Source organism: Heterocephalus glaber, unplaced genomic scaffold (genome assembly GCF_053883595.1).
Source record: "Heterocephalus glaber isolate CG9 unplaced genomic scaffold, H.glaber_assembly_v1.0 deba00001606, whole genome shotgun sequence".
In the NCBI taxonomy this organism is placed as follows: domain Eukaryota; kingdom Metazoa; phylum Chordata; class Mammalia; order Rodentia; family Bathyergidae; genus Heterocephalus; species Heterocephalus glaber.
The window spans coordinates 31743838-31769782 of NW_028258377.1; the positions used below are offsets into that span (position 1 = coordinate 31743838).

At 37.1% G+C, this 25945-nt stretch overlaps 1 protein-coding gene and 1 pseudogene across 2 annotated transcripts in view; one reads left to right on the plus strand and one right to left on the minus strand.

Moving 5' to 3' along the window:
* Timd4 (T cell immunoglobulin and mucin domain containing 4) overlaps positions 1-25945 on the plus strand; it is a 100574-nt gene that overhangs the window by 10428 nt on the left and 64201 nt on the right. The gene's annotated exons all lie outside the window — the stretch shown is intronic.
* LOC106010497 (nucleosome assembly protein 1-like 1 pseudogene) lies at positions 859-22372 on the minus strand (annotated as a pseudogene).

Sequence of the window (25945 nt, forward strand, 5' to 3'; positions counted from 1 at the left end):
ACATGTTTATGCAGAGGCCATGTTGCTAAGGGATTGAAATCAAATTCCCTCTGACTCAAGTCTGTGCAGTTTTTGCTGCAGTACCCAACCCAGTCTGACTTCTGAAGGTCTTACAGTCATCACCTGTCACACACAGAGCCCAGGCTCTGGATGCTGCCTTTGGCTCAGTGTGATGTACTCTCAGAATGAGTCCCATAGGAATGTAAGTAGAATTTTTTTTTTTTTGGTACGGGGGATCAAACTCGGGTCCTTGCACTTGCGCAGCAGGTGGTGAAACCACCAGCAGTGTGAGTCATCTGGTTTTGTTTGTCTTTATTGTGCAGTTTCCATGCAGGGAATATTTTAGATTTTATTTTGTTATTATAAGTTTTTGCATTTAACATTTTTATTTTAGACTGCAAAAACAAAAACAAGCAGACAAACAACAAAAAAATGTGAAATAGGCTCATCAAATGATGTAAAGTCATACTTTCCAGGAAAGCAGAAGGCAGACCCTACCACAAAGAAAAGACACTTAGTTAATGGATGTTAAATTTAGAAGTACACTAAAATAGTATCAGTTTAACTTCTGAAAATTCTAGGTTTTATTCCCTTCCCTGTGGTAACCATAACCATGTAAGTTAGACTTCCTTATAATTAACTATCATCTAAAATATAAAAATCCATTAATAAGCTAACAATTATCAGATTTGGTCTTACTGGAAATTCTTAACCACAAGTTTATTTTTTTTCCTTTGAATGATGAATTGTCTTAGTAAAAGTCACTGCATTTCTGTAACAAAAAAAATGAAAAGCACAACAATGCAACCGACTTAAACCCACTCTACTACTAGCAGGAAAACTATTTTGGTTCTTCAGGAAAAACTTAATTTTCATAGTTATATTCCAATGATTATATGATGCAAAGAACCAAATTGCAGCAGTGAATGAACATGATTCAGAGAATCTGTTCATTCTATGTATCTGACAGTAGAACTATAGTTAAAATGCTAGTTAAACAAATTGGTCTTTAAAATACCAATTCCTTTAAAACATTACTGAGTCTACCAAGGAAATACAAAAACATATGGCTGTAAGTAAATAATAGTTGTTTTTAGGCCATTACAGTGCAGGTTATCCTCAAGGCCACATACTCCTGCTTCACTGCTGGTTGGACTCTGGTGGGCTTTGCTCCTTCTTTGGGTCATAATCTGAATCATTTTCCTCATCTCCTTCTTCTTCCCCTTCCTCATCTGCTTCCTCACCTTCGTCGTCGTCGTCATCATCATCATCATCATCATCATCATCATCATCATCATCATTCAATAGCTTCTTCAGTGAAGTCAACACCGATCTTGAAATTATACGGTCATGTAAAAAGTGACCAATTTCAAAGTCTGAAGCAAGGATAGCTTCAGCATCATCACCCAGATCTCCACTCTCAGGAACTTCATGAAGAGCAAAAAAAAATAAAGAAAGAATCATTGGAAACTGTTTTAGTCACAGTACGAACTGTCCCCCGACCCATATGTTTCTGCTTCTTTTTAATAGTTTTCAAAGTGACCTTCTTTCCTTTTTTCCAATCTATTTGGCACCCATAATTTCTGGTCCATCAAATGAAAAGGTATCAGAATCATCTGGTTCAAATCTCATCCTATACATCTTTGTCAACACTTCATTTGTGAAATTTTCATTGGGTTCAAAGTGAAATTCTAAGATAAAACTCATAGGCTGGCCATCTAAGAACTTCACTTTAATGTCCTTCAAATGCTTCAGAATAGGTTCATCATGTTCCTGAACCATGTCACTGAGCAAGTCAACATTCTTAAAAACAGTCAACCAAAATTCAGGAATTCCTTATGATCGTCTTTTTCTTCATCTTTTTTTTTCATCTTGAATCTTGGTCTTTTCTTTCAACTCCTTTGAAATTTCTTCTTCCTCATCTGGTTTCCACTCACATTCTTCTTCTGTGGGCTCATAAATTGCATTAATGATCTCAAATCACTTATCAAATAGAGGTTGGTAGAGAACTGCATATTTCCTTTCAAGATCATGAACTTCCTCATAGAATTTGGCTTCTATCTGTGCACATTTAACTTGAAGGTTTTTTGAGAGCATTCACTCTTCTTTTAACTACCCTAGGCAAGCTTTCAATGTATCCTGTTGATGTGTCTACCAGACCATCAAGTCTTTCTTGAAGCACTGCAAGAATCTGAGGATTTTGTATCATCTGAACAGTCAGCTGATGCGCTTTGATTTTTGTTTCTTCACCAGTTTCTTCTTCTACTTCTTCAACATCATCCAAATCTTGATCAAGTTCAGACTGTTCTTTTTGCCCATGTCTGCCATCTTGTAAGAACTGCAAATGTCAGTGGCTAGTTCCGGGAGTGAGGCAGCTGGAGATGCGCAGGGAATGACTAAGGGCGGCCGCAGCGGCAGGAGGAACAGGAGGTGGCACTGCAAGCAGATGGCACTTAAAAAAAAAAGCTATTTTAGATTTTAAGTAAGAGAAAACATATGTTTAAAGTTCAATAAGAGGAAATTAGGTGATGATTCTTAGCTATGATACCAAAAGCATGAACAACTAAGACAAAAGTAGTTAAGTGTGACATTAAAATGTAAACCTTTTGTTGGTTAAAGGATAGTATTAAGAAAATGGAAAGGCCACACATAGAAAGGAAGAAAATTACAATGGTACCTTAGTTCACTAGCAATTATTTCCATGATTCTGGTTACAGACTGAATTGGACAAGAACTGAATCAAATTTAATGGTTAGGTTCCATGTTGACCTTATGGGAAAATTTGATTTGGTTCTCATCCAATTGAGTTTGCAACCAGAATTGTGGAAAGAATTAAGTTTGTGAACCAAGATAGCACTGTATTTTCAAAACATATACAGTAGTCTCTTCTTGAGAAGACATATTCTAACAATCTTAGTGGATGGTTACAAATTAATAATAGTAGTAAATCTTACAAACAAGCTCTGCAATACGTCAAGAGTCACTGCGATACCCAAACAGCTAGTAATTGGTAGCATATATAGTGTGAAAATGCTGGACCAAAGGATGATCCCCATTCTAGGAGGAATGTACAAGACAGTGTAAAATTTCTTTATGCTCTTCACAAGAGCATGAAATTTAAAAGTTATGAATAATTTATTTCTGGAATATTTCATTTAATATTTTCAGACCTATAGTTGAAACCATGGAAAGCAAACCTACAGAGAAGGGGAAACCACTCTATGTGATAAAAGTTTATTATACCATGGCACCATTAGGCCAAAGTTCAATGTGAATACAGTGGTTGTTTCTCAATCCTTGTTATGCTTGACCTCTTTGTAGAATTTGACCCCAATAACTAAACCATCTTTCTTACCATACCATTTATCTCAGTTTTCTTTCTCTCCCTCTGCATTTGTTCTTAAACTCTGGAGCTAGGTCCTTTTTCTCTTATTTCCTTAAGTGTTCATGGACCCCAGGCCTCCATGTACTGCCCAACACATGAGATCCCTCAAATCTCTGTGAAAGCCAGGATATGGTCCTGAACTTCAGATTCAGTTGTGAACTGCTGATTGTATGATTTCTCCTGGATATTTCACAGGTAGAGAGAGTGTTCACTGTCCAGATCTGAACTTAGTATCAAACAGCATCATGTCCAGAAAGTATATGTACAGGGCACAGTGATGCATGCCTATAACCTTAATCCTCAAGAGGCTGAGGTAGGAAGATAACTGTGAGTTCAAGACCAGCCTAGACAACATAGTGAGACTTTGTCTCAAAGCAAAGCAAAACAAAACATCCTCAAAACCTACAAACAAACAAACAAAATGTGTATGCATTCTGTATTCTCCTCTTCTGCTTATTTCTCACCCAAAGCTCTTTCTCCATCCCCTGCAAGCAATTCATGCAGTCTGTTGATCCTATGTCCCTATAGTCTTGAATCCATCCCCACCCTTCCCTGCCTACATATGTGCCCTCAGTTCATGCCCTGCTTCACTTTGACTAGATCACTGCAGTACCCTTCCCTCTGTCTCTTCCTCTTCCCTTGTTCTCCTTCTGTCCATCTCCACACAACCACTGCAGAGATAGGCTGAAGCACACAGTGTGTCACATTTCCCTCTCTCTTAGGACTCTTCTTTTCATCCCGTATAGAACTGACGAATCTTAAGGTGGCCCCACTGTACCTCTTTGCTGGTGACTGTCCACTCCTAGTCCTCCCCATTTCCTTCCCCTTCCCCTGAACACAAGGCAAATGGCTCATTGTTCTCTAAACACACAATGCTTTTTCTCACTTTTGCTCCTTTGCATATGCTGGTTCCTCTATCTAGCATAATCTTGCTTATCTCTCAGTTTTGTTTTGTTTTTTTTTTAAATAGGGTATAGATAGGTCATACTGGCTGACCCTGAACTCACTGCATAGCCCTGGCTGGCCTCACACTTGAGATCCTCCTCCCTCAGTCTCTTTAAGTACTGAGATTAGCAGCATGTGCTACTACTCCTGGGTAACCACATTTATCTTATAACTCCCATTATGTCTCAACATGCTGTGCAGGCTTCATCTTTTTCTTACAGTCTGCTCTACATTATCCTCCTGTGCCATTCCAAACATTGAACATGTTTATATTTTTGCATTTATCAAAACATAATTTCTTTATAGGTCTCTCTTATTGCCCTGGGTCCTTTTTGGGGGCAGAAACTGTATATTATTTGTCCCCTTATTTGTTGGCCATATTCTGATGCCTGGGTAGTATATTGTTGATATTCAGTAAATACTTTTGAATATACAAATATTTGTCAGTCCCTTCAGTCTTTAGCAGCAAGCCTATATGGCAAATTAAAGATGGACCCAGATTTATTTGAATTATATTTATGTCTATCTAGCATCTATGTACCTATATCTTATTTTCTTTATCTATTTACCCAGTGATGGACAATTATGTGGATTACATGTTGGCTATTGTAATTAGTGCTGCAATAAATAAGGGAATGAAGATATCTCTTTGACATACTGACTTTATATCCTTTGGCTGTAAACCCAGGAGTGAGATAGACAAATAGCTGCACTATTTTACATTTATTTGAGCAATGTGTAGCTGTGTCATTTCTTTGCTTTTTACCAGCATTTAATATTTTCTTTATTTTTGGAGGGGGGAATAATAATTTTAACTGAGTTGAGATAATGACTCACTGTGGTTTTGATTTGCATTTGCCCAATGGGTAGGGAGATTGAATTTTTTCTTTAACATTTTTATTTCTGCTTCTCCTCCTTTTCCTCCTCCTCTTTCTCCTTCTCCTCCTTCTTTTGAGACAGGATCTCTCTGTGAAGTTCAGGCTAGCCTCAAATTTATGGCAATCCTCCTGCTTCAGCCTCTGGAGTGCTGGGATTATAGCCATGTGCCAGCATCCCTGGCAATGTATTTCTTCTTTTGAAAACTATCTTTACAAATTGATTGCTTGTTTTCTAATTGAATTTTTTTTGGTCACTGAGTGTTTTAAATTTCTTGTATATTATGGATATTAATTCATTATCAGATGAATATCTTCTGGGGCCGGGGATTTAGCTCAGTGGTTCCACTGTCTGCCTCGCAAGTGCAAGGTCCCGAGTTTGATACCTGGTACCAAAAAAAAAATTATTCTTAGCTGAACTTTGAAAAATGTGATTTGATCTTGGCAATACTCAAGCTCTTGGTTTAATAGAACATGAATGAGATGAATATCTTCTAAATATTTTCTTCCTTTCTTAAGTTGTTTCTTCACTTTGTTGCTTTTTTCCTTTCTTTTTTTGTCTTAGTTTTATATAATTATAATGTTCAATTTTTGCTTTTATTTTATTTGCCTTTGTAGTTTTATAAAAAAAATCATTGCCTATAATCTTTAATTCATCTTGAGTTGATTTTTTTACAGTGTGAGAGACAGTTGTTAAATTTCACTCTTCTGCATATGAATATCTAGTGTTCCCAGCACTATTTATTGAAGAGGTTGTCCTTTCTCAAATGTATATATTTGTCACAATTGTCATAATAAGTAGGCTGTAGATGCATGGATTTATTTCTAGACACTTTGCTGTGTTCCATTGGTTTATGTGTTAGTTTTTTTGTGCCAGCACCATGCAGCTTTAGTTATTAGATCCCTATAGTAGGTCTTGAGATCAGATGTTATGGTGTCTCTAGCATTGTTCTTTTTGGTCAAGATTGCTCTGTTTATTCAGGGTCTTTGGTACTTTCATATGAATTTTAGGAGTTTTTTTTTAAAAGTAGTTCTGTGAAGAATGTCACTGGTGTTTTGATGAGGATTAAATTGAATCTGAAAGTCACTTTGGGTGTTATGAACATTTCAACAATAATATTAAGTCTGGGAAAGCTATCAAAAGATTTCAATACTGACAAGAAATTTTGACACCCCATTTTCATGCATGAACTGATCACCCAGACGAAAAACAAAAACAAACAAACAACAAAACAAAACAAAGAAACATCACAGTTAAGATATACTGTAGAGCAAATGAACCTAATTAATATTTATGGAATGTTTCATCCAATAGCTGCAGAGTACAACTTCTTCCCATCAGCACTTGAAACACTTTTCAGGCTAGAACATGTTTTGGGCCATAAATAGTCTCAACAAATTTAAATTATTAAAATCATAGCATGTATATTCTCTGACCATAATGGAATAAAACTATAAATCAGCAACAAAAAATATTACAAATCCATGGAAAAGAAACAAAATGTTATTAAATGAGCAATGGGTTATTGAAGAGACTGAAATTGCTCATACTTTCTCTTTATTTTCATTTGATTTCAAGAAAAGTTCAAATCGCTTGTTGAAGCATTTTTATGATGTTTTAGAATCTTTTTTGCAGAAAATTCCAACAGCCAATTCATCTCAGTATCAGTAGCTATTGCCTGTTCTTCATTCATGTTGTGATTTTCCGGTTTTTGTTGTTGTTGCTCCTGTTGTCATTAGATTATAAGTGTTTGAATTGTATTTAATCTTTTTGAGAAGCTATTCTTGTTGAGGTATTGTGCAAGGCACTGGGGTGTTGTACAGCCTCACATTCTTCCTGGGCTGTACTGACAGCACCCTGATACATGTGCAACATTGATTCATGCACCCTTATGGCAGATGGATTGAACAGAAGCTGCAGCACCATTTACCCATTGCTAGTGGCAGTAGAGTGCTTTCTAGCACTGCCTCATTCCTTTTGTGTATGGATGTAAGTTCATTTCCCTGCCAAGCCTTGCTGACACCAGGGAACAAGGAGTAGGTGGGCATAAAGTTCCAAGTAGCTCCTTCCCTAAGAACCTTGTTGCACCTTGTTGATATTGTGTGTATGTGTGTGTGTGTGTGTGTGTGTGTGTTGGGGGTGTGTGTGAAAGCTCAGAAGCCACTGGGCTGTGCTGACACCAAGGGAAGAAAAATAGAAAGTGGTTAATTCCTTATCTCGCACTACCTCCTCATGCTTGATTACCTCAGCACTTGGCTCTGCTCACATGAAGTGGTTAGAAGGAATTAACTTGTCCTTCTTCCCACTGCCTTGTTCAGTTTTCTTGCTTCCCATGAAGGTGGAGGCTCATATTCCCCCTGGACCCCACTGATGGGGGTGATGGAGGTATGAAGCATATTTGTGCCTGCCCATTTTCTCCAGTGTTTTGTGAAGACTCCTTGGTGCTGGGTAAGGTACCCAGATCACTGAAAATTGGAGCTCTGCCTCTTTCCATTAGGTAGGGAATGGATGATCAGCCCAGCAAACATGTCTAAAGTAGGGGATTCTGTCTTCCATCACATGCTTCTGCTGGACACTGGGCACTGGACATGTTCCTTGCTACTCTGGGATAATGGGGTGAGGTAGAAGACTAGGCTATCACTAAGCCCTAATGAAGTTTTTAGTAATGAGGGAGAGGACCTGGAAGGATGAAGTTATTTCATGTTGGCTCATTCAAAAGTTTATGGTTGACTTCTGGGAAGATGGCAGAGATGTTAGCAGTGAAAGACCCTCTCCAAGATTTGGACACTGTAATATAGCAGTGCAAAAAGGAGAAGGAGGGAACTGAGCTCCCAGGATCCAGGAAGGATCTGAGGCAAGAACTGAAGTCCAAAGGCAGCATGAAGAGAGAGACTTTAACAAAGAGGAGGGAGGTAGCTAGCAGTGCTCTCTCCCAGAGCCCACAAGGAAATGGTGGGCTGAACCTGCAGATGTAGTATGACTACTGGCAACCCCAGAGGCCTCCAGGGAAAAATCCATCAGTGGAACTGAGCAGTAGACACACCAGACTTCAGTGGCTGGTGAGTTATCCAGATTCAGACTTCATCCAGGTGAGGGTGACTGGCCAGCAGCCATCTTGGAGAGGAGCTAATTGAGCTTTGAACAGCTGTAGGCAGACTCCATCTAGGGGCTCCCAGTGTCTCAGCAAGGGTGCTGAGTTCAAGACATCAGGAGGCCAGGGAGCAGAGTTCAAGTTGAGAGGAGATACCTAGATTGTTGTAGGCTTAAGGAATCTGGTTCCAGCTTCATAGCCAGAAACTGCACAGCCAGCCTGAACTGCAGAGGAACTAAAGGGGCTGGTTGGCTAGGATTAATCAGTTTGGCTCTGGACTCTGTTTGTCTATGTTGCCTATCAGTGACAGCAGAGACCTTGAATTGCACTTTTTTTCCTTTTTTTTTTCTTTCTTTTCTCCCCCTCCTTCCTGATTCTTGTTTTTGCTTGATTGTTTGAATATGGCTTGTAGTGTTTTTTGTTGTTGTTGTGTCATTTTTTTGCACTGTTCTTATTTTTATTTTTCCCTTTTCTCTCTCCCATCCTTCACCAGTTTTCTAAAGTTTGTCCCCTAGCCTTATTTCTGATCTCTTCCTCTTCTTCTATTTCTATTCTCCCCCCAAACCCCTTTTAAGCCCTAAGAGTAAAATCACCATATTAAGGGCTTATTTATTCCATACAATTTTTGGATTAATTCTAGATTTTGTTATATAACCACAAATCTAGTTCATATGGGCAAAGGTAGCAAATTAATAGTTTTTACAGTTTGTCATTTTCTAGGCTGTATTTGATGCTATTGTTATTGTTGATTGTACTACTTTAGCCATGGTGACGTAATTGTGCTAATCAGTTGTTCCTTCTGGTATACTAAGACTGAGATTGCCTAAGGGTTTTTAAAAAAGCAACAACTGTAGCCTAGTGCCAAAGAACTGACAGCTGAGTCAGTTAGGCAAAATTGAATTGAAGAGGTAGGATCTTTGATTTCTTTTTTTTTTTGTACTGGAGATTGAACTCAGGACCTTGCACTTGTGAGGCAGGCACCAGAACCACTGAGCTAAAACCCTAGCCCTGAAGAGGTAGGATCTTGCAACAGACTCAAAACCCAAAAGGCATCTACCCCTGGAAGATACTCTGAGAAGTAGTCATTTACTAGTGGTTCTGAATATTGGCAATAAAGCTACTTGCCATAAGCAATATACAATCATCAACTCAAGAATCAAACTTAAAGAAATAGAAAATGAGAAGACACTTAAACAAGATGCAATCCCCCAGACTTTCAGCTCACCAAAGCCAAACTCCAGGGTCAATGAGGCAGAACAATCCAAAAGCCACCCACCTAGACTCTCTGAAGTGGTAACAGCAGACATAAAGCAGATGAGGATTTAGAAAAAAATTAGAGCAGAAATAATTTTCCAGATAAGTACAGAGATGGTGACTAGAATGAAAGACATTCTTAGGGACTCTAGAGCAGATACAGACAAAAAAACATAGGAGCTCAGAAACATGATGAAAACCATGAATGCCCAGCATAGGAAATAAATGGAAACCACGAACACCCAACATAGGAAAGAAATGGAATCCATGAAACAGATTCAAACAGATATCCAGAAGATTAAAAACTCCATTGAAAGTATACACAGTAGAATGAGTCAACTTGAGGACAGAATATCAGATATAGAAGACAGGATTGTGGTTAGTGATCATGAAAAGAAAGATTTCCTAAAAATAGAAAGGGATCATAAGAAATCAATCCAGCAGCTGCTAGATAATGGAAAGAATAACATAAGATTAATTGGAGTAAATGAAAAAGCAGGAAATAGTGTAAATAACATAAAAAACCTGTTCACAGAAGTCATACCAGAAAACTTCCCAAATGGGAAAAAAAAATTTGACATACAGATAATCGAGGCATATAGGACTCCAATTAACCATGATCAAAAAAAATTTCCCCAAGATATGTAATAGTCAAGATTCCAGAAATTCAGTACAAGGACAGAATATTAAAAGTTGTTAGAGAAAAGAAAGAAGTCACCTATAAAGGAAAGCCCATCAAAATCAGAGCTGTTTTCTCAACACAAATTCTCAAGTTAAGAAGACCTTTGAGTGAAGTATTTCAAGCCCTAAAGGAAAACAATCTCCAGCCCAGATTTGATGTACCCTGCAAAACTATCCCTCAAAATTGGTGGAGAAATGAGATACTTCCATGACAAAGAACACCAGAAGAAAAATTCATGACCTCCAAACCAGCACTCCAAAGTGTTCTGAAGGATATTCTAGAAAGAGATAACAAGGATTACAACTCCATGAAACCCAACAAAATGAATCCACAAGTTAAAGCAAGAAATTAAATAGAAAAGGAAAGAAGCCAACAACAGGAAAACAATATGACAGAGATAAGACAATACATATCAATGTTAACAGTCTCAATTCACCAATCAAAAGAAACAGACTGGCAGAGTGGACTAAGAAGCAAGATCCAAAAATATGCTGCATACAAGAAACACATTTAATTCAAAAACAAATTCATAGACTGAAAGTCAAGGGATGGAAAACAATATTCCATGTGACAGGAACCTGGAAAAAAGCAAGGGCAGCTATTCTGTTTGCAAACAAAGTGGATTTCAATCCAGGACTGATTAAGAGAGACAAAGAAGGTCAATACATCCTTGTAAAGGGAACAATCCAAGAAGAAGAGATAACAATCATAAATATATTTTTTGTTTTGAGATTTTTTTTTTGTCACCAGGGATCAAATTTGGGTCCTTGTGCTTGCGCAGCAGGTGGTGAAACCACTGAGCTAAATCCCCAACCCAACAATCATAAATATATATGCACCAAATAGCAGTGCATTCAACCATACAGAACAAATATTAACAAACATGAAAAATGATATAAGCACTAGTACAGTTGTAATGGGTGATCTCAGTATCCCACTATTACAAATCAACTGATCAACTGAAAAAAAATCAACAATGAAATATTAGAACTGAACACAACCTTTTCTTTTTCAAAGCTTTTTTTTTTTTTTTTTGTACCAGGGATCGAACTTGGGACCTTGTACTTGCGAGGCAGGTAGCAGAACCACTGAGCTAAATCCCTGGCAAAAATACTGATATTCAGTAGCAGGAACTTTTTTTTTCCTTTTCTTTTTCTTTTCTTTTTTTCTCAGTACCAGGGATCGAATTCAGGACCTTGTGCTTGTGAGGTAGGCATAGTGCCACTGAGCTAAATCTGAGGCCCTCCAAACTTTTGAACAAATGGACTTAGTAGATGTCTACAGAGTGTTCCACCCCACATCAGAATATTCATTCTTCTCAGTTGCACATTGGATGTTCTCCAAAATAGATCACATACTAGCTCATAGAACATGCTTAAGTAAATGCAAAGGAATTGAAATTATCCCACGCATATTATCAGACCATAGTGCAATGAAATTGGAAATCAATGGCAAAAGAAAACATAAGAACTTCACAAACACATGGAAGTTAAATAACACCTTCCTGAATAACCAATGGGTCACAGAAGAAATTAAAGAAGAAATCGGAGAGCTTCTACAATTAAATTATAATGACAATACAACATACTGGAACTTATGGGACACAATGAAAGTAGTCCTAAGAGGGAAATATATAGTGGTGAATACCCATATTAGGAAAGCAGAATAGGCTCAAGTTACTTAATTTTGAACCTCAAGCTTCTAGAAAAAAGAAGAGCAAATCAAGCCCAAAGCTTGTACGAGGGAGGAAATTATAAAAATTGGAGCAGAAATTAATGCAATGGAGACTAAAAAAACATTACAAAGAATCAAATGAACTAAAGAGTTGGTTCTTTGAAAGATTAAATAAAATTGACTAACCCTTAGCCAACCTTATCCCAAAAAAGGAAAGAAAAGACTCAGATTCATGGAATTAGAAATGAAAAGGGTGAAATCACAACAAACCTGCAGAAATCCTATTTTGATAACCTATATACTAATAAGATGGAAAATACAGAAGAAATGGACAGATTCCTACATACATATGAATTACCAAAACTAAATAAAGAAGATATAGAAATTCTAAATAAACCAGTATCAGCCAATGAAATTGAATATGTAATTAAAAACCTACCAACAAAGAAAAGCCCAGGCCCTGATGGACTCACTGATGAATTCTACAAGAAATTTAGAGAAGACCCAATGCTGCTGCTACTTCTTAGACTCTTTAATGAAATTGAAAGGGAAGCAATACTCCCAAATTCATTCCTGGAAGTAAGCATTACCCTGATTCCAAAACCAGAGAGGGATCCAACCAAAAGAGAGAATTATAGGCCAGTCTCCTTAATGAATCTCCTTAATGAGATGCAAAAATCCTCAGTAAGATACTGGCAAATAGAATACAGCAAATCATCAAGAAGGTTATACACCATGACCAAGTAGGATTCATGCCAGGGATGTAGGGATAGTTCAACATATGCAAATCAATAACTATAATACACCATTTCATCAAAGCTAAGGACAAAAATCATATGGTCCTCTCAATAGATGCAGAAAAAGTATTTGACAAGATCTAACACCTGTTCGTGATAAAAACTCTACAGAAAATTGGTATAGATGGTCTATATCTCATTCTGATAAAAGTCATTTACGACAAAGCAACAGCCAACATCATACTAAATGGACAAAAACTGAAAGCTTTCACTCTAAAATCAGAAATAAGACAAGGATGTCTACTGTCACCACTTTTGTTTAATATAGTTCTGGAAACACTAGCCAGAGCAATTAGATAAGAGAAAGAAATAAAAGACGTAAGGATAGGAAAGGAAGAAGTTAAATTAGAATTATTTGCAGATGACATGATACTCTACATAGAAGACCCCCAGAACTCCACCAAAATACTTCTAGATTTGATAACCTAATTCAGTCGTGTAGCTGGATACAAAGTCAATACTCAAAAATCAATAGCCTTTCTACACTTGAATACCAAACTCACTGGGAGAGAAAAAAGAGAAACAACCCCTTTCACAATAGCATCAAAAAAATGAAATACCTAGGAGTCAATCTAAAAAGGAAGTGAAAAAACTCTACATTGAAAACTACAGTACTCTGAAAAAGGAGATCGAAGAAGATATCAGAAAATAGAAAGATATTCCTTGTTCGTGAATAGGAAGAACCAATATAGTGAAAATGGCCATACTCGTAAAATTGCTGTACAGATTTAATGCAATCCCAATCAAAATTCCAACAGCATATCTCATAGAATTAGAAAAAACAATCCTAAAATTCATTTGGAACCAGAAGAGACTTAGAGTACAGGTTCTTGAAGTAGGTATTGATGATCCTCTGGATTTCTGCTGGATCTGTTGTGATTTCACCTTTTTGGTTCCTAATTGCATGGATTTGAGCCTTTTTTTCTTTTTTTGGTACCAGGGATTGAACTCAGGTCCTTGAGCTTGCGAGGCAGGCAGAGGAACCACTGAGCTAAATCCCCAGCCCATCTTTCCTTTTTTTGATAAAGTTGTCTAAGGGTTTATCAATTTTATTTATTCTTTCAAAAAACCAACTCTTCAATTTGTTGATTTTTTGTATCATTCTGTTAGTCTCCATTGCATTGATTTCTGCTCTCACCTTTACAATTTCCTCCCTTGTATGAGCTTTGGGTTTGTCTTGCTCTTCTTTTTCTAAGAGCTTAAGATTCAGCCATTAGGTTGTTTATTTGAGCTAGCTCTGTTTTCCTAGTGTGGGCATTCATTGCTATGAATTTCCCTCATAGAACTGCTTTCATTGTGTCCCATAGATTCCTGTATGTTGTATTGGCATTAGCATTTAATTGTAAAAACTGTCTAATTTCTTCTTTAATTTCCTCTGTGACCCATTGGTTGTTCAGGGGAGTGTTATTCACTTTCCATGTGTTTGTGAAGTTCATGAAATTTTTTATGCTATTGCACTATGGTCTGATAATATACACAGGATAACTTCAGTTCCTTTGCATTTACTTAAACATGTTCTATGAGCTATTAGGTGGTCTATTTTGGAGAATGACCCGTGTGCAGCCAAAAAGAATGTATATTCTGATTTTGTGGAGTGGAACACTCTGTAGATGTCTATTAAGTCCATTTGTTCAAAAGCTTGATTCAGTTTTAGTATTTTGTTGTTAATTTTGTTGTTGATTTTTTTTGGTACCGGGGATCGAACTTGGGTCCTTGAGCTCACGAAGCAGGTGGTGGAACCACTGCACTAAATCCCTGGCCTGTCATCATTGATTTTTTTGTCTAGCTGATCTGTCTATTTGTGACAGTGTGGTATTGAGGTCCCTCATTACAATTCTATTAGTGGTTATTTGGTTTTTCATGTCCCTTAATATTTATTTTGTATAGTTGGCAGCATTAGTATTTGGTTCATATATATTTATGATTGTCATCTATTCATCTTGGATGGTTCCCTTTACAAGGATGTAGTGACCTTCTTTATCTCTCTTAATTAGTTTTGGTTTGAAATTTACTTTGTCTGCAAATATGATAGCTACCCCTGTTCTTTTTCTGGGTTTCTATTGCATGGAGAACTATTTTCCAACCTTTTACTTTCAGTCTATGCATTTCTTTTTGAACTAGGTGTGTTTCTTTTATACAGCATATTGTTGGATTTTGCTTCTTAATCCATTTTGCCAGTCTATTTCTTTTTTTGTTTTTTGGTACCAGGGATCGAACTCGAGTCCTTGTGCTTGCAAGGAAGGCAGTGGAACCACTGAGCTAAATCCCCGGCCCTAGTCTATTTCTTTTGATTGGTGAATTGAGTGAATTAACATTGATGGTTAAAAAAATTGATGGTTATAACTAGTATGTATTGACTTACCATTGTCATGTTATTTTCCTGTTGTTGGCTCTTTTTTATTTTCCCCCCTCCCCTCTAATTTCTTGCCTTGCCTGATGAATTTGCTCTGTTGGGCCTCATGGAGTTGTGACCTTCATTGTCTCTTTCTAGGATATTATTTAGAATTGTTTAGAGTGCTGGCTTGGTATTCATGAAGTTTCTCAGGTGTTCTTTGTCATGGAAGTATCTTATTTCCCTATCAATTTTGAAAAATAGTTTTGCAGGATACATCAGTCTAGGTTGGAGTTTGTTTTCTTTTAGGGCTTGAAATACCTCACTCTAGGCTCTCCTTGACTGGAGAGTTTATGTTAAAAAGTTTGTTGTGATTCTGATGGACTTTCCTTTGTGTGTGATTTGTTTCTTTTCTGTAACTGCTTGTATTTTGTTCTTCCGTTGGGTTTCCAGGATCTTGATTATTATATGTATAGGTGTAGATTGTTTTTGATCATGGCTAGTTGGAGTCCTATATGCCTCACTTATCTGTATGTCAAATTCTTTTGCCCTGTTTGGGAAATTTTCTGTCATTAATTCTGTGAACAGTTTTTTTTTATGTCATTTGTACTTTCTCCTGCTTTTTCATGGACTCCTATCAGTCTTATCTTATTCTTCTTAGCATCATCCAGGAGGTGTTGGATTGATTTCTCATGGTCCCTTACTATTTTTTAGAGATCTCTATTATCATGGTCACTGACTGCCATCCTGTCTTCTATATCTGATATTCTGTCTTCAGATTGGCTCAGTTTGCTGTGTATGCTTTCAATAGAGTTTTTAATCTTCTGGGTATCTGTTTGAATCTGTTTCATGGATTCCATTTCTTTTTTATGTTGGGCATTCATGGTTTCCATTTATTTCCTATGCTGGGGATTCATGGTTTCCATCATGGTTCTGAACTCATCTTTTTTTTTTAAATCTGTTTCTGTTCTAGAGTCTCTAATCATGTCTTTCATTCTGCTCACCATCTAGTTGTCTGGGAAATTATTACTGTTTTGAATTTTTCTAGAGCCTCATTCATGTGTATTATTACTTCCTATGCTATCAGTTCAGGGTTTCCAGGTGGTTGATTATCAGTCTTTTCTACCTTGTTTCCCCCAGAATTTTTCTTTGGTGAGCTGAAAGTCTGGGTTTGTGCCTCGCTTAAATGTCTTTCTCATTTGTATTTTTGTTGTTGGTACTGTTTTTGGTTTAATTCCTGGGTTGATACTTTGACATTGCTTATAGTAAGTATCTTTGTTGCTTGTATTTAGAACCCTTATGGAGTGATTGCTTCTCAGAGGTGTCTTCCAGATATAGCTGGTCTTTTTTTTTTTTTTTTTTGGTACTGGGGATCAAACTCCAGTCCTTGCACTTGTGAGGCAGGCGACGGAACCACTGGGCTAAATCCCCAGCCCCAGATATAGCTGGTCTTTAGGTTTCGAGTCTCTAATGACTCTGAGGCCATCTCATTTTCACCATACCAGGAAGAATAACTGATTAGGTCAATCACAACATCTTAGCCCAACTGATACAATCAGCAACACCAATAGCATCAAGCATAGGTTATAAAATGACAATTTGTGGTAGTTATTTTTTTTTTTTTGGTACTGGAGATCAAACTCAGGTCTTTGCACTTGCGCAGCAGGCAGCAAAACCACTGACCTAAATCCCTGGCCCAATTTGTGGTAGTTATTAATCTATCACCTTTAACCATGCAAATTAAATCAAAATCAAGGACCCACCCAAAATATGTTTATAGTGAATAAATTCTTCAATATAGCAACTTTACTCTTCAGGATGGGGACTTAGAAGGAGTTGGGGAGGAAGTGATAGATAGGTAGAAGGATAGGGAGAGGTTAGAACTAAGGCTAGAGGATCTAGGAAGATCATGCAAACTCTAGGAAACTGTTGAATACAGGAGGAAAAGACAGATTGTAAGAACAAAGATAAGAACAGAAAAACCTAACAGCGATAGGGAAGCTAGGAATTTTATTCACTTTCCTTTGAAACTAATGACAATTGAGAGAAGGGAAAAGAGAAGAAACGAAAAAGAAAGAAGGAATCCAAATTAGGGCAGGAACAGGAACAAAAAGGGAGATGAAAGAACAATGTGGGAGAGCAAGTGAGTGAGAGAGTGAGAGAGAGAAAGACAAGAAAAAGAAGAAAGGAAAAAGACAAATTTGAAGAGTAGAAAAATTAAAAAATTAAAATTAAAAATTAAAAATAAGAGAAAAACAATTTTTTAAATGAAAAATAAAAAAATAAAAATGAAGGCCCTGCTTCAGGGTATGTTTCTACTGTCACAATAGACAACATGGGCAGCAGTGTGCAGATCTAAGTCAATGAGTCTCAGCAAGCCAGCAGCAGACTCCTAAGATTCAGGCTGATTTCTGGCTGCAAGGCCCAAGTTGAGCTCCCTGTTCTCCTGCAGGGTTGAACTCTGCAAGGATCTAGTGCAGGTTCCAGCTGCCCTTCCCCTGAAGATAGTCCAGGTTCTGATGGGAGGTGATGATCCCTCTGACTTACCAACTATGGTGGTCTGGTGTGCCATTATTGCAGATTCTCTTCACTTTTCCAGTGAGCTTCAGTTTTCATCAAGGAGCCTGATAGAGGCCCTCTTTCTGTTGTTCACTTCTGCTCTACCATCAGGAGCTCAGGACAATGGCCTTTATGAAGCCCTGTGCCTCTGTGGTGTGGATCCAGGTACTGGGGCAGCCAGAAGGCCAGTGGTGGTGGTGGTGGGGGCTGCTGGAGTGGTGCTGCAGGCACCTGAATGGCTCTGCTCTTTGCTCAGAGGCCCTGGGTTGGGGGTGGGGCAGCGCTGATGGTGGTGTGTGCAGCTCAGCTCCACCTGGCTCCCAGAAGAGATTTAGAATAGCAAAGGCAATTATGGGCAACAAAGGCAAAGCAGGGAGTATCCCAATTCCTGACTTTATACTACAAAGCTACTGTGAGGAAAACAGCATGGTACTGGCAACAAAACAGACCTAAAGATCAATGAAACAGACTACAAGATGCAGAAACAACTCTATACATAATCAGCCACCTAATCTTTGACAAAGGACCCAAATACCTTCACTGGAAGAAAGATAGTCTCTTTAAGAAATGATGCTGGAAAAACTGACTTTCCACATGCTGAAGATTGAAAATAGACCCATATCTTTCACCGTGCACTAACCTAAAATTGAAATGGATCAAAGATCTAAATATTAAAACAGAAACACTAAATCTGCTGGAAGAGAGACTAGGTAGAATGCTTGAGGACATAGGAGTAAAGGACTATTATCTAGAATGTATAAAGAACTCAAAAAAATCGCCAAATTTAAAGACCCAATGCAAAAATAGGCATCTGAAATGAAAAGACACTTCTCAGATAAAGAAGTAGAAATGGCAAATAAATATATGAAAAAGAGTTCAACATCACTAGTCATTTGTGAAATGCAAATTAAAACAACACAGAGATTCCATCTCACTCCAGAAAAAATGGCTGTTAATAAGAAATCAGCCAATAAGAAATGCTGGTGGGGCTGTGGGGAAAAAGGAACTCTTTTCCACTGCTGGTGGGAGTGTAGACTGATGAAACCACTGTGGAAAGTAGTGTGGAGATTTCCCCAAAAAACTAAGGCTAGAGGTTCTATTTCACCCAGCTATTCCCTTTCTTGGTGTTTCCCCCCCAAAATTAAAGACATCCTACCACGGCAATATATGCATGCCCATGTTTATAGTGGAACAGTTTGTAATATCTAAATCTTGGAAACAGCCCAGATGCCTATCAACTGATGAATGGATAAGGAAGATGTAGTTTTTTTATGCAGTGGAATACTACTCTGCCATAAAGAAGGATGAGCTTCAGACATATATAACTAAATGGATGGACTTTGAGACTATACTCTTAAGTGAAATAAATTGGACACACATGTTTAAATACCACGTTACCTTGCAAGCTCAAGCTACTGGTTAAAAAAAAAAAAGAATAAATACCACATTGTTTCTCTGGTGTGAGAAACAAAGTGGACAAGAGGACTAAAATGTATAATAAATAGTGGGAAATGGGAAGAAAATGTTCAAATGGGAAGGGAAACAAGGGAGGAAGGAGGGAGAAAGGAAGGAAGGGACAAGAAACAAAAGTGGAAATAGAAGGGAAAAATGGAAATAAAGCTTTTGTACATAGGGAGGGGAGGGGTCTTGAAGGTGGGAATGGGGTAAAATAAGCACTTTTTCTATACTTCTATATTTTTGAATTTTGTACAAGAAGAATGTATTTGTGTATAGTTAAAATAGTAAGTCATTTAGCTCTATTGGTGGTTTCTCTTGCAGTGCAGAAGCTTTTTAATAAGATGAGATCCCACTTGTTGATTCTTTGTGCCAGTTCCCGTGCTACTGAGGCTTTGTTCATAGTTTCTTCCTATGCCAATGTCTTCAAGAGTTCTACCTAACTTATCTTCCAGCAAGTTTAGTGTTTCTGTTTTAATATTTAGATCTTTAATCCACTTTGATCTTAGTTGAGGTCATACTCTTAAGTGAAATAGATAGGACACACATGTGTAAATACTGAATAGTTTCTCTGGTGAGAGAAACTGAAAGTGTAAATAAGGATTACAATGATTAAAATGAATAATTGATAATTTGAAATAGGAAGAAAAGGTCCAAAGGGGTGGGAGAAGTGGGAGGGGAAGGGGAAGGGAAAGAAAGGAAAGGAAAAATTATGAGAAAAGAAAAAAAATGGAAACAAAATCTATGTAAATAGGGAAGGGTGGAGCAGTGAGGGGCCCACAGGCAATGGGGAAAAAATAAGAACCAAGATATATCACGTACAGGTACAAACACATAAATGTAAATGTGTTGTATACCTAAAATGTACCAATGAAAGAATTTAAGCAAAAAAAAGTAAGTTAATTAACACTTAGATAGAATAAATAAGTGATTACCACCTTTAAAAATATACTTGCCACCAAATAAAGATAAGTAATCATGACCATTTTTCTTAAGACACTTGCATGAAAGGAAAATTACTGCCTTAATTGGAAGCGTTGGATACATAATGCCGAACATGTCTTTAGAAATCATGTCAGTTCCTGTTATCACTAGAGGCAAAAGATTATTTCTCAAATTTTTCTAGGCCACGTTTGACTCAAAATCTTTAGAAATTGTAGTCATAAACTTTAAAAAAATTATTTTACATTTATCCTAGTCCTCCCCTCTCTATTTTAATATCTACACACCTGCCTACCCTTTGCCTAAAATTTTGTTCTGTATGCCCATGTTCCTATGTACATATAAACATATCACCATGGTTCTCAATGTCTATTGGGTAAAGGGAAATACATTTAATATTGTTTGTATTTTTGTTTATGTTTAAAATTTTTTTCAAGCATAGATAAAATATAGGTCATGAAGTTACACCTACTATCTAGATTTCTTCTAAATTTAAGCGTAACTATAAAGTGATTACTAAATTCTATTAAACCATATTTCTACTTTATTTTAAAGCCAATTCTAAACATTTTTAAAGTAATCAGGATATTAAACCAAAGGCCATTCATTAGTTAAATATTTCTATATGTATTTCTTAAATATAAGGACACATTTTTATAATCAGCATCATTATACCTAAAAATTAGTAATAACTCTTTAATATTGAGCAGATTTCCCTGTGTTTTTCCCTCAAATATCTTTTTATATTTGATTCATTTAAATTTGTATCCAAACAAGACCCATGCTTGCATCTGGGTGTTGTTTTTATGTTTCTGCTTATCTGCAGCAGGGACCCCCATTTTTCCATACTGTAGATTGTCGAAAAAAATTAACAAGTTGTACTGTAAAATGCCTCCCACTACCTACTTTTTGGATGGTTTCATTTCCTGTAAACTGGAAGTTAGAAATAAATGCTTGATTATGTTGTTTTAATATTTTTGGGGAAAAAATTTCATACATGTATTACTAAAGTGCTGTTTTCTAATATAAAAATTTTGGAGGAAAATCTATTGTGTAAATATGTTTAAATAAATTATCATTCACCGTGTGCAAACAATCTTAAAGACATTAAAATATTCAGTAAAGAAAAGTTTAAATTGAAACTTTAAGGGTATGAAACACAGTAAACAGTAAAAAGGAACTGGTAAAAAGCATAGATATGCTATGTGGGATTATAACTGGAAGGGTTGACAGCAAAACATTCTGGATTTGAGCTGGGATCATGAGCTATTTGTCCCTTTCTCCTTTGTAGGAAATAAAAAGAGAGGGAGAGAAACAGTGATCATGCATTACTTTGTAATATGCTAATAGAAAGGCAGTGGCAGTTTTCTTTCCAAAGCGTCCACTGGAAGTAAAATGGTATTAAGACGGTGACCTGCAGGTTCCTCAGTACCTTCAGAGCACTCTCTAGGGTTGAGTGCTGGGTGACACCATTAGAGATGACCGCGCTAAGGGCTCCCTCACATGAGGGGCCCAGGATCCTGTGCGCAAAAGCGGGCAGACAAGACAAAAGGGGACCGACGTGTAAGTGAGTAGTTTAACAAGTAGCATTAGTAGCGGCTCCATTTCGGGAGCCCTCAGCACAGGACTTCTCTACCCACACTGAGACACCCGGGCTGTCGCCCTAGACACAGTCCAGATTGTGCCTCGTGGTTACCCATTCCCCATGTCTGTGGTGAGGGGCACTAGAGGCCAGCGAGGCTACTGCTGTCAAAGGAGAATCTGACTTCCGGCGCCTCACCACTCCGTAGGCTTCCTTTTGGTTGGCCAGCCCGTTTCTTATTTTCAAACAACTTCCTCCTGCTGCGTCCCTCAACATCCTCTCACTGGCTCTCACTGTACATTTATTTGGCAGAGGGCTTCTCTTTGAGGCAGCCGGGGTAGGGTGGTGACCAGCGGTTATACATCCTCAGGACAGTATTGTAAATTAAAAAATGTCAGTTTGAAGCTTTATTTTCTAAATATTTAACATCTGACAGCTGTTTTGCAAGGTTTCCAAATGGCAGGATTTGGGGTTAAAGTTGAGGAAGGTTTTTTTTCTTCTAGTTTCCAACTAAATATTCAGCAGAAAACATGAAAATAATTTTTAGGGCTACATATTTCCCCTAAACTGTTATACAAAATTTAACAGTGCTAAAAGAAATCAAAGGGGCAGAAAACAATTCCTTTTTCACCTTGCTTACACTCACTCCCCTTTTGTCCATGAAAAAATTGTCGTTAACTGGATATACAGTATTCTGCAATTGGCTTTCTGAATATGTTCTAGTTCTTTGTACCTTGTTTTGCTGTAAAAGAAATACACAGAAGAAAAAATGCCTTACCTTTCTATGGAGTGTTGCATATTACCGTATATTTCCACATATTTTGTTGGATAGTGTTTTTTAAGAAACCATCTTAAGTTCTCCTGCGTACCATCAAAATAGCTATATAATGGCATAATTTACATTCAATAAACCTACGAATTTTAAGTGTACATAATACTGGCAAATGCAGACAATTATGTATCCCGCACCAAATTGAAGACAAAGATTATTTTCATTACTCCTACAAGTTTATCCGTAAAGTTACACAGTGCCTCTTCCATAAAGATTAGAGCTGTCTTTGCAGGTAGTCTCCTTCCCTAACCCACGTCTTAGGCAAACATTCTTATGTTTTATGTCATAATAGTTTTGCCTTTTTCAAAATTTCATATAAATGAAATAGCACAGTATGTAGCCTTTCACATTTAGATTTTTCATCTGTCCTGATGAGATTTTCAAAACTAATTATTTTTAATTAACAAATATTTGTATATATTTATATATCAATTGCTGTAATTGTATGACTCTGGTTTTTTTCTTCTTTATTGCTAGGTAGCATGCTGTTGTATGGCCATGTGGGTCATTTACAGTCATTGGCTAGTTAAAATAATGCTGCTATGAACAGCATTGAATGTGGTACCATTTTTCTTGGGTAAATACCAAAGAGTGGAATTGGTTTCTCTCATGGCAGGTGTGCAAGTGATATTTAACTTATTGCTAACTGTGTGTGTGTGTGTGTGAAGGCATTTGGCCTCATTATAAAAACTCTGTGCCAGAGAAAGGCAGCTATTCTTATTTTACAGATAAACTGAGACACAAGGGAGAGTTGATAATCACTCAGACATTTTTACCGCTAGCCCCTGGACATGCTAAGTCTAGGACATGGATCTTCAATGCTCACTTGCCTTTTGTTTTCTGCTTTCTCTTCTTTAAAAACCTTTCCTTAAGCGTAAGAATATAAGTTCACTGTTATAACAATGAGAAAGTACAGGTTCACAAAGAAAAAAGAAGCCAAATATTACCTGTTTTACCTGTTTCTTCTGCCCAGGAGAGATTTTTTAAAAATTTATTTTTGTTAGTACGTATTTGCCATACATAATGATCACATTCATCATAGGAAATTTGAACCTGTACATAATATGTCCAAATTCCTCTTTTTTCCCATTCCCTCCTCCTCTCTTTTCTCCTTCCCATTTGAAAATGTTCTTCCACTTCTCCATATCTATTCTCCATTTTCCTGCTTATTTACCCTTTGAGTTTCTCACACAAGAGAAAGAATGCAATATATAAACTTGTGTGTCTGATTTATTTCACCTAACATTATGATCTCAAGGTGCATCCTCTTACCTAAAAATGGCTGAAGATTATCCTTCTTTGTGGCACAGTAGTACTCCATTGTACAAAATAACCACATTTTCTTTATCCATTCATCTGTTGATGAGCATATGGGCTGTTTCCAAGTTTTAGCTGTTATAAACTGTGCTCCTATAAACATGGGTATGCATATGTCACTGTGGTATGATGCTTTTAACTCTGTTGGGAAGATACCTAGAAGGGACAGAGATGGGTTAAGTGGAATGTTCAGTTCTAATTTTTTTGGGAATCTCCATACTGATTTCCACAGTGGTTGTATCAATTTATACTCCCACCCACAGTGGAGAAAGATTTCTTCTTCCCTATAGCGGCAATATTATTTGTTATTGGTTGATTTCTTGATGATAGCCATTCTTTCTGGAGTGAGATGGAATCCCAGTGTTGTTTAATTTGTATTTCTTGAATGCCCTGTGATGTTGAACGTTTTTTCATATAGTTATTTGCTGTTTGTATTTCTCCATCTGAGAAGAGTCTATTCATTTCAGATGCTCATTTCTGGATTGGATCTTTAAATTTTTTGGGGGGGACTCTGCTTTTTTAAACTTCTTCATATATCCTAGATGTTAGTCCTTTGTCTGAGGAATAGCTGGGAAAATTGTTTCTCATTGTGTGGGCTGTCTCCTCATTCTGTTGGTGATTTCTTTTGCTGTGCAAAAATTTTTAATTTGATATGATCCCAGTTGTTGATTTCTTGTAGTATTCTCATGTGGTCAGGGATCTTCTAATAAAGTCTTTTCCTACACCTATGTCTTCACAAGTTTTATCTATTCTATCTTCCAGCAGATTATTTTGTTTCAATATTTAGATCTTTGATTCATTTCAATTTTAGTTTAGTGCATGGTGAAAGATGTAGGTCTATGTTTAGTGTTTGGTATGTGGAAAGGCAGTTTTTCCAGCACCATTTACTTATTTATTTATTTGGTACCAGGGATCGAACTCGGGACCTTGCACTTGCTAGGCAGGTGACAGAACCACTGAGCTAAATCCCCAGCCCTCCAGCACCATTTATTGAAGAGGCTGTCTTTCTTCCAGTGAAGGTGTGTGGCTCCTTTGTCAAAAATATGGTGGCTGATTGTGTTTGGAGTTGTTTCTGCATCTTCTAGTCTGTTCCACTGATCCTTGGGTCTTTTTTTTTTTTCCCCTCAGTACCATGCTGTTTTTATCACAGTAGCTTTGTAGTATAATTTCAGGGATTGTGATGCCTTCAGCCTTGCCTTTATTGCCCAGAATTGCCTTTGGTGTTCTAGGTCTCTTCTGATTCCAAATGAATTTTAGGATTATTTTCTCTAGTTCTGTGAGATATGCTATTGGTATTTTGATTACAATTGTATTAAATCTGTATAACTATTTTGGAAGCATGCCCATTTTTACTATGTTGGTGCTTCCTACCCAAGAACAAGGCATTTCTTTCCATTTTCTGATATTCTATTTGATTTCATCTTTTAGAGTACTGTAGATTTCAATGTAAAGTTCATTTACTTCCTTCATTGGATTGATTCCTAGGCATTTCATTTTATTTGGATGCCATTGTGAAAGGGATTGTTTGCCCAGTTTCTTTCTCAGTGAGTTTGTTATTTGTGTAAGAGTGCTGTTGATTTTTGAGTGTTGATTTTATATCCAGCTATGCTACTGAATTTGAATATTAAATCTAGAAATCTTTTGGTGGAGTTTTTTTTTTCCATTTAGTTTATTGGTACATTTTAGGTATACAATACAGTTACATTCATTATTGGGATTTTGTACCTTTACATGATGTATATTGGTTCTTATTTTATCCCCATTCCCCTGCCCTCCCTTCACCCCCTCCACCCTTCCCTATTTAAAAAGACTTTGTTTCCATGTTTTTCCTTTTTTCATATTTTTTCTTTTCCCTGCTTTCCTTTCCCCGTCCCCTTCCCCTATTCCTCCAGACCTTTTCTTCCTATTTTACAATATCAATTATACATTTTGATTCTTATTTACACTTTTAGTTTTTCACACCAGAGAAACTATTCAGTATTTACACATGTATGTCCTATTTATTTCACTTAAGAGTATGGCCTCAATGTGCATCCACTTAGCTATAAATGTCTCTGGTTTCTCTTTCTTTACGGCTGAGTAGTACTCCCTTTTATAAAAAACCCCCACATCTTCTTTATCCAGTCTCCAGTTGATGGGCAATCAGGTTGTTTCCAAGTTTTAGCTATTACAAACTGTGCTGCTATGAACATGGGTGCACATATATCACTGTGATATGATTC